Source organism: Felis catus, chromosome E3 (assembly GCF_018350175.1).
Source record: "Felis catus isolate Fca126 chromosome E3, F.catus_Fca126_mat1.0, whole genome shotgun sequence".
NCBI lineage: Eukaryota > Metazoa > Chordata > Mammalia > Carnivora > Felidae > Felis > Felis catus.
The window spans coordinates 33,345,656-33,353,612 of NC_058383.1; the positions used below are offsets into that span (position 1 = coordinate 33,345,656).

General features: G+C 44.9%; 1 long non-coding RNA gene across 1 annotated transcript; it reads left to right on the top strand.

Annotated features, from left to right (window-relative positions):
* The first annotated feature begins 5,390 nt into the window (after nt 1–5,390).
* Nucleotides 5,391–7,695, top strand: LOC109495297. Its single transcript, XR_002150637.3, has 2 exons — nt 5,391–5,651; nt 7,351–7,695. It is a non-coding gene; the product is annotated as an uncharacterized LOC109495297 (long non-coding RNA).
* The last annotated feature ends 262 nt before the right edge of the window (nt 7,696–7,957 follow it).

The window sequence follows — 7,957 nt, forward strand, 5'->3', positions numbered from 1 at the left end:
CACGGTTAGGAACTTCGATTTGATTCCAAGTGTAACAGGTAGTTTTTAGAATGTTACGAAGGGTTTTGAAGTGAAGGGAGGACATAATTTGACTTATCCCAGGGTAGCCACAAGGGCACCAGCTCGATAATGCTGTTGAAGGAATCACACAGCAGCTGCATGTGGAAATGCACGTAGGAAGAGCTCGGTAAATGGCGGCTGCCGTGATGGTCTCACGGCTGCATCAATCTGGTGTCCTCCAGGGCACGGGTTATTGCTTGAAGGGCTCATTTCCCTGAAGCCGGAGGAAAGGTCCAGGAAGGCCACTGGCACAGCCCCACCACGTCTCTCCCGCTCCGGGAAGGCCTGGGACTGCTGACTCAGGAGCAGAGCAATCATGTCCAGATGAGCTTATTAAAGCTCCCTGCCTCTGCTGATGAGGTTATGAAGGTTAGTGACGAGGGAGCATCCTTCACCTGGCTTTGAACACGACCTGCTGCTGGGCTGTGCCCAGACTCCTGCCCTCCCAAGAAGGGTCTGCTCACTGGGTGGTTTTTTCACAGACAAGCTCTGTTCCGCCCTGTTCAGTAGCTACAAGGAGGGCACAAAGAAGCAGTCTGCCCGCTTCCTGAGTCCCAGAATCCTCAAGGGTCCCCTCTTCTAATTATAATACCAGAAAGAAGCTATCTGTGGAGCACCTTGCATGCTCCAGGCATAACATAAGGCAGTTACATTGCCTCTTTCAAACCCTCAACCACCCTTCCAAGGAGGCATGTTTTCTTTCCAATTCACAGAGATTCAGAGAGGCTAAGTATGTTGCCTAAGGTCACACAGCTACTAAGTCGTGGAAGTAGCATTCAAGCCTGGTGTTTTTAACGTTATAGCTCATGCCATGCTGCCTCCACATCTCTTCTCCCCCATCCCACAGATGAGGACAGGGAAGGCAAGAACGGAAGCAACTGTTCTATACCAGATGCCTCGGCGTGCTTTTAAGAAGCTTGTCAGAGAAGGCAGAACCTAGCATCACACTATGTCGATGGGCTCCTCAGAGGACAGGACAAGTTGACCATGAAGCTTCCTTCCAGCCTCCTTCAGAGACTGTTTCTGGGATGGTTTCTGAAGACATCTACAAAGCAATTTACCTAAATAAAACTGAAAACCTAATCAACAAATATTTACTGACCCCTTAATGTGCCAGGATTTACAACTTGGGAAAGATTCATCTACTATTACTCCTGAGTTTGCTTTTGGCCAAGATGGAATCACACAGATCAGATACACCCTTGTGGCAGAAAGAACCATTAAATCCACACAAGGTATAAGAAACAATGGTTTTAAAGACTGTGACAGCAGACAATCCAGACTGAGGATCCCTATGGGGCCAGAAACAAACAAGGTCAGCCCTATGGTTCTTCCTGCTCTGAGAGACTTTCCAGGACACGGCTGAGAGAGGGGGAGCCTCAGGGACTCTCTCTGTTGAAAGACGGAGCTGTGAGTTCACAAATCCAAGACAGCCAGAGTTTGCAGGATCGACCAGAGAGCAGAGACCTGCCCGGGGGATATGCAGAGGGTCCCTTCAGGCCCTGAGCACCTGGGTGTGAGGGAGCTAACTCAGATTGGGGAAGAGATGGCCCCCAAAAATTAGAGAAAAGAGTGCCTGGAACTCACACAGGGCCATACACAGTGCCTGTTCCCACCAGTCAGACAGGAAGACCTCATGACTCATGGGGCACTGGGTGGAATCCCTCACAAGGGTCTTGCCTCGGTATTGGTGATGCTGTAAATCTTGAATGTAAGAGACAAAGATAAGGCCCTTAGACACAAGAGCATCATAAACAATTCCCCTCTTCTTGCCATGGAAATTATTATAATTGGAAAGAAAGAGAGAAAACCTATAAAGTTATCGCATCTATAATCTTAGTGAAAATTCCCCTTTTGGGCCATATTTCCCCTAGAACAAAAAGGTGGCTTTTTGAGCAGCAAATGAACAGCTTTGGAAGGTAAAAGGCAAACACAGTCACTAGGTCACATCTGGAACAACTTCACCAGGGCTTTACAAAGATTCATTGCTATAGAGCAAATGACAGGATGGGCTCCACGTAATTTTTTTTAACAGAGTGGCCTATTTATTTTCCCTCCAGCACCTCGTATAGGGATGAAAGTTTCCAATGTTTTTAACATCTGCAGCTCCAAAGAGAACATAATATTATAAATACTACTCAGTATCAGAAAGACAGTTGTAATTTGATCCAACATCCACCAGGCACCAAAGAGTTGTCTACGTGCTGGAGGTTAAAAGGGAATAAAGATTTTAATCATTATTAATATTTACATTAAAATAACTCATCATTAACATTTGCATTAATAGATAATACATAGATGGCCGTTGCTCTCAAAACTAAAGAGGCAGACACACCCAAATAATATTAAACTTTGGGAGCATCTGTAAGCGCAAAGTATCAGAACTCCGCTTGGGATTCCTTCACCAGAGTCCAGAAACTCAAAACAAGTTGCTGAGCCTCTGGACCCAACCAATGGCATGCAGCCTCAGCTGATGGAAGCGGTCTGTGGGTAAATCAGGCTGACGATGACTGAGGAGAAATCACATGCACCTTAGCTATCAAACGGTCTCCTTGTGTCGGCGTTCTTCAGCCTAAACCCAAGCCTTTAAAATAGTTCCCCTGTTCAATGTGGCTTGGTTGACTCCATGCCACTTAACTCCTCGAGAGACAGCACAGCTGCCTCCTTGTTTGCTTTAGGCAATTTCCACCTGCATGTCCTCCTGCTCTTCTTCACCACTGTTGTGGCTGTAATTATCACCGTTGCCATGGTCCCCATCATCATCACCATCATCATCACCATGATTATCATCATCATCGTCACCATTGTCATTCTCATTGTCACTGTCACCATCATCACCATCTTCATCATCACCATCACCATCATTGTCACATCACGATCATCACCACTGTCACCATCATCATCGTCACCATGATCACCATCATCGTTGTCACTGTCACCATCATCACCATCATCACTGTCATCATTATCATCACCATTATCACCGTCATTGTCACCATCACCATCGTCACCATCATCACTGTCATCATCACTACCACTTTCTGAGCACTAATGATAAGCCAGACTAAGAATAAGGATGTGTTAAGTACCCTCCATGCCCTGTTTCAAATTCTTAAAACATTCTGAATGGGTACTTTTATCCCCATTTTACAGGTAAAGAAACTGAGACTTAAAGAGACAAAGTAACTTCCCTAAGTTCGGCTGGTAAAAATGAGAATTCAAAACCAGAGGTCACGATGTCACAATAAACTCACACTTCATAATGCAAAGACTTTTTTTCCAGCCCAGTCCGGGTTTCCCAAGTACCCTGAATATAAACACTGGCAGGAGGATTATTTATTTTCTATTCTTGTGACTTGAATCAGTGCAACATTTTGCTCCCTGGGATTTGGACCATAAGCCTAAAAGTCATCTGAGAATACTGAAAAATCCCTTTGTTTCACTTCAGAAATGCTCTGCCAGTGTTGGAAATATTCCTGCAGCTTTGTACGGATGCCCATTTTTCTCCGTGATAAATTCTGTGTCGTGGTGGTTTCCTACCAAACGGGCTTTCCAACGAACACTTCCATTCGGGTTTCTTTTATGATGTGCAGATGGTAATGAAATAAAGCTGCCACTCCCATTTTTGCTTTGAACTTTCATCACTACACATCATAAATAGTGAAGGAGTTCTCACAAGGGACTTCTCGGGTGTATATAAATTGCTGTTATTTCTGTGGTTTAACCACTTGGACCCGGAGTGATTTATCTTTGCACAACTGGAGGCTGCGGTGACATTCATCATCCAAGGGGAGGCAGAGAACCAACGGGCCCGTGTTCACTGAGCAGCTAAACGTGAAGCAGACGGTATACATGGAGGCCGGGCCAAGTCCGAGTGACTCGTAAATGAACGTACCACTGGACGCACCCCTGGAAACCACTGCCGTTAATGAATTACTCCAAAATGCAAGCCTCATGAGGACTGAGACCATGACGGACTGAATGTTTGTGTCTTCCCCAAATTCACATGCTGAGATCCTACCCCCAAGGTGGTAGTGTTAGGAGGTGGGGCCTTTAGGAAGTGATGACATCATGAGGCTGGAGCCCCCATGAATGGAATTAGTGCCCTTATAAGAGAGATCCCACAGAGCTCCCTCACCCCTCCTGCGATGTGAGGACACAGCGAAAAGGAAGCAGGTTCTGACCAGACACCAGATCTTCTGGCCCTTGATCTTGGACTTCGAGCTGCCAACTCTGTGAGAGAGACGTGTTTGGTGTATAAACCCCCCAGTCTATGGTTACAGCACCTGAAATGGATTAAGACAGAAATCCTATCTGTACTGTTCATTTTTCAATTCTTATCACCTTGCTCAGTGCCTGATGCACATTAGATGATTCACAAATATTTTTCCATTTCATTACAAAAGTTTTCAAACATAGCATAGTTGAAAGAATTTTGAAGTGAAAACCTTTATACTCACTACCTAGAGTCTACCATTAAAATATTATACTTGGGGCGCTTGGGGTGCTCAGTCCGTTGAACATCCAACTTCGGCTGAGGTCATGATCTCAGGGTTCGTGAGTTCGAGCCCCACGTGGGGCCCTGTGCTATCAGCGTGGAGCCCACTTCGGATCCTCTGTCCCCTCTCTCTGCCCCTCCACCACTTGTGCCCTCTCTCTGTCTCTCTCAAAATAGATGAACTTAAAAAAAATGAACCCCTGAGTTAAGGAAAAAATGTTATTCTGTTTGCTTTATCACACGACCATCCTGTTACCTATCCATCCATTAATCCATCTTCTGTTCCCAAGCATTTCAGAGTAAATTGCAAATATCAGTACACTTCCTCTAAATACTTCAGCATACGCATCGTTAACTTCAATACTTGTTCTCAGTTTTTTTTCTCCTGATGAAAATTTACATCCAGCACAGTGTACAAATCTTAAGAGTACGCCTGCTGGTGGCTATGGGCTCAACTGTGTCTCCCCCAAATTCGTATGTTGAACGTCCTAGCCCCCAGTACCACAGACGTGACGGTACATGGAGACACGACCTTTAAAGAGGTGATTTAGTTAAAATGAGGTCATATGGATGAGCCCTGATTCAGTATGACCAGTGTCCTCAAAAAAAGGGAAAATTAAGACACAGACACCTGCCAAGGGGAGACCTTGTGAAGGCACAGGGAGAAGACGGTCACCTACTAGCCCAGAAGAGAGGCCTCAGAGGAAAGGAAGGCTACTGACCCCTTGACCTCAGACTGCCAGCCTCCACTATTACCAATCAGTTCCACCCAGTCTGTGGTGCTTTGCTATGGCGTCCTTAGCAAAGTCACACATTGGGTTTCACAACCACATTCATCCATCAGAAAATGAAACATTATTATCCCCCAGGACGCTCTCTGGTGCCCCTTTCCAGTCCACCCCTACCCCAACCACGACTCTGAATCTTTTTCCTGTTGGTTGGTCTTCTGCATTCTAGAACCTCACAAAACTGTAACTATGTATGTGCACTCTTTTTGTAAGCTTCTGTTGCTCAGCATGATGTTTTTGAGACTCACTCATGTTTTTCCATATATCAGTACTTTATGCCTTTTATTGCTAAGTAGCATCCCAAGGTATGGATGTACCACAGTTTATTTATACCTCCTCCTACTGAAGGATATTTCAGATGTTTTAAATTTTGGATATTATGACTAAAACTGTTGTGAATATTCTTGTACAAGTCTCTCTGTGAACAACATGTTTTTCTTTCTTTTGGGGCAGACATCTAGGAATGGAATGGTTGAGTCATATGGTAAACGTATGTTTAGTGGTGATGTTAAAAATTACCAGAATTGGGTGGCTCCATCGGTTAAACGTCTGACTCTTGATTTCGGCTCAGGTCATAATCCCAGGGATCGAGCCCCACGTCAGACAACATGCTGAGTGTGGAGTATGTTTAAGATTCTCTCTCAAAAAAAAAAAAAAAAGATTCTCTCTCTCTCTCTCTCTATCCTTCTGCCCCTCCCCCTGGCTCATGCCTACGCATGTGAGCTCGCTCTCTCTCTACATATACATACATACATAATACATATATATGTATATTATATGTATTATATATGTATGTTATATATGTATACTACGTATATTATATATGTATATATTATATATGCATATTATATACATTATATATGTATACTATATGTGTATATCATATATGTATGTATACTATATATTATATATGTATATTACATGTTATATATGTATGTTTTATATGTATATTATATATATGTGTTTATACTATATATATTATATGTTATATATATGTATATTGCATATATATATGTGTAATATACATATATATTTTTTTTAGTTGCCAGAATGACTTCCCAAGTGCTCCCACCACATTACGCCCTCGCCAAAAATGTGCCAGAGCTCTGGTTGCTCCACACCCTCACCTGCAATGTGTGCTGTCTTTGTAGGTGTTTGATAAAGATGTGCACTGTTGCTGAGTCTTGAGGCGACTGTGCCCAGAACTGTTCTGGGGAGACTTCCATTGCAAGAACCAGGTTTCTTTTCGCAGAGAGCAGAGACATGCAATAATAAGATTATGGGTGTCGGGGATGGGTCTTCTGGGTCCAGATTCCAGCCGTACTTCTTAACGGCTGTCCCATCTGGGCAAACTTCATTCTGCTCGTGTCCGGCAAGAAAACAATACCAGCATCACAGGTTTGCTGAGTTAAATGAGGAGCCATACCTAACAGCGTTTAGCGTGGACCCTGCCTAGGGTGCATTTCAGGAGCTGACACTTGAGGCCACAGACCAATCACTCAGCCTCCTTCTGCTCCGTCTCAGGGCCTCTTGTTCCTTCTCCCATCCTGCCTGCCCCCTAAATTCGTTCTTGCACTCTCTTCCTCCTCCCTCAGGCCCCCCGTAGAAGAGCAGAATCATTCTGGGCACACCCAGTGGCAGAAGGCATCCCGTGAAAGGCATAAGGGAACCAAGCCAGAGAAAAAGACCTCAATTTGAATCCAGCTCTACTTTTTCCTTAGCCGGGACACTGGCGATTAATGAGTCTTGGTTTTCTTATCTGTAAATTATGGATAATAACACCTTGCACCATGGGTTGTTGGGTGTGTCCAGTCAAGCAAGTCTAAGACACCGAATACCCAGCGTAGTGTAGGTGGTCAGGCAATGGGAGGTCCTGGCTTCCCCCAGGCCTGGGTCAGAGGGCACCTTGCCTGCCCGTGGTCTCTAGCTCTCTCCATCTCAGTTCTGCTCCTGACTCATGTGGGACTGAGCAAAGCCCCTTACTCTTTTGTTCTGTCTCTTTAGATCTTGCTACTCCAAGCCTCTGACGTTCCGTTGAGCATCCGGGAGCCAAGACTCCTTGTGTGTGGTCATGCCCCAAGCCCTGGAGAGAGAGGGCAACGTGTGGTGATGCAGAAACAGACAAGGAGAAGGAAACAGAGAGGAAGAAGGATCCAGTTAGCACCTGTTTCCATCCTGAGCCTCAGAGCAAAGATTTCAGAAAGTGCCCTCCCCCACTCCCCTTCCCTATCATCTTAAGAGATACACTCAGGGCATTTCCTCACTCTTCAACTAAAGATAAAGCAAAACCTCTTCACATTTAACAAAGAATTTCTGTGAAATGAAAATAAAAGCCTTTCATTCAGCGATCATTCCATTTTATTATTATTATTAACCACTGGTTGACTCGTGTTAATTGAGCTCCTCTGGATAAAAGGTTAACATTTCTTAATACAGAGCTGCCACTAAGCCATCTAGCAGTTTTCAGAACGCATTCTCTGGGCTTTACCTAATTAAGGTGCTGTCGGAGGGGAGGGGCTCACATGTTGTCAGGGGTGACCCCGGCGGGGGGGGGGCCCACGGGGGAAGAGGCCTACCACCACTCATAAGCTCCCTAATTCACCATGTTCAT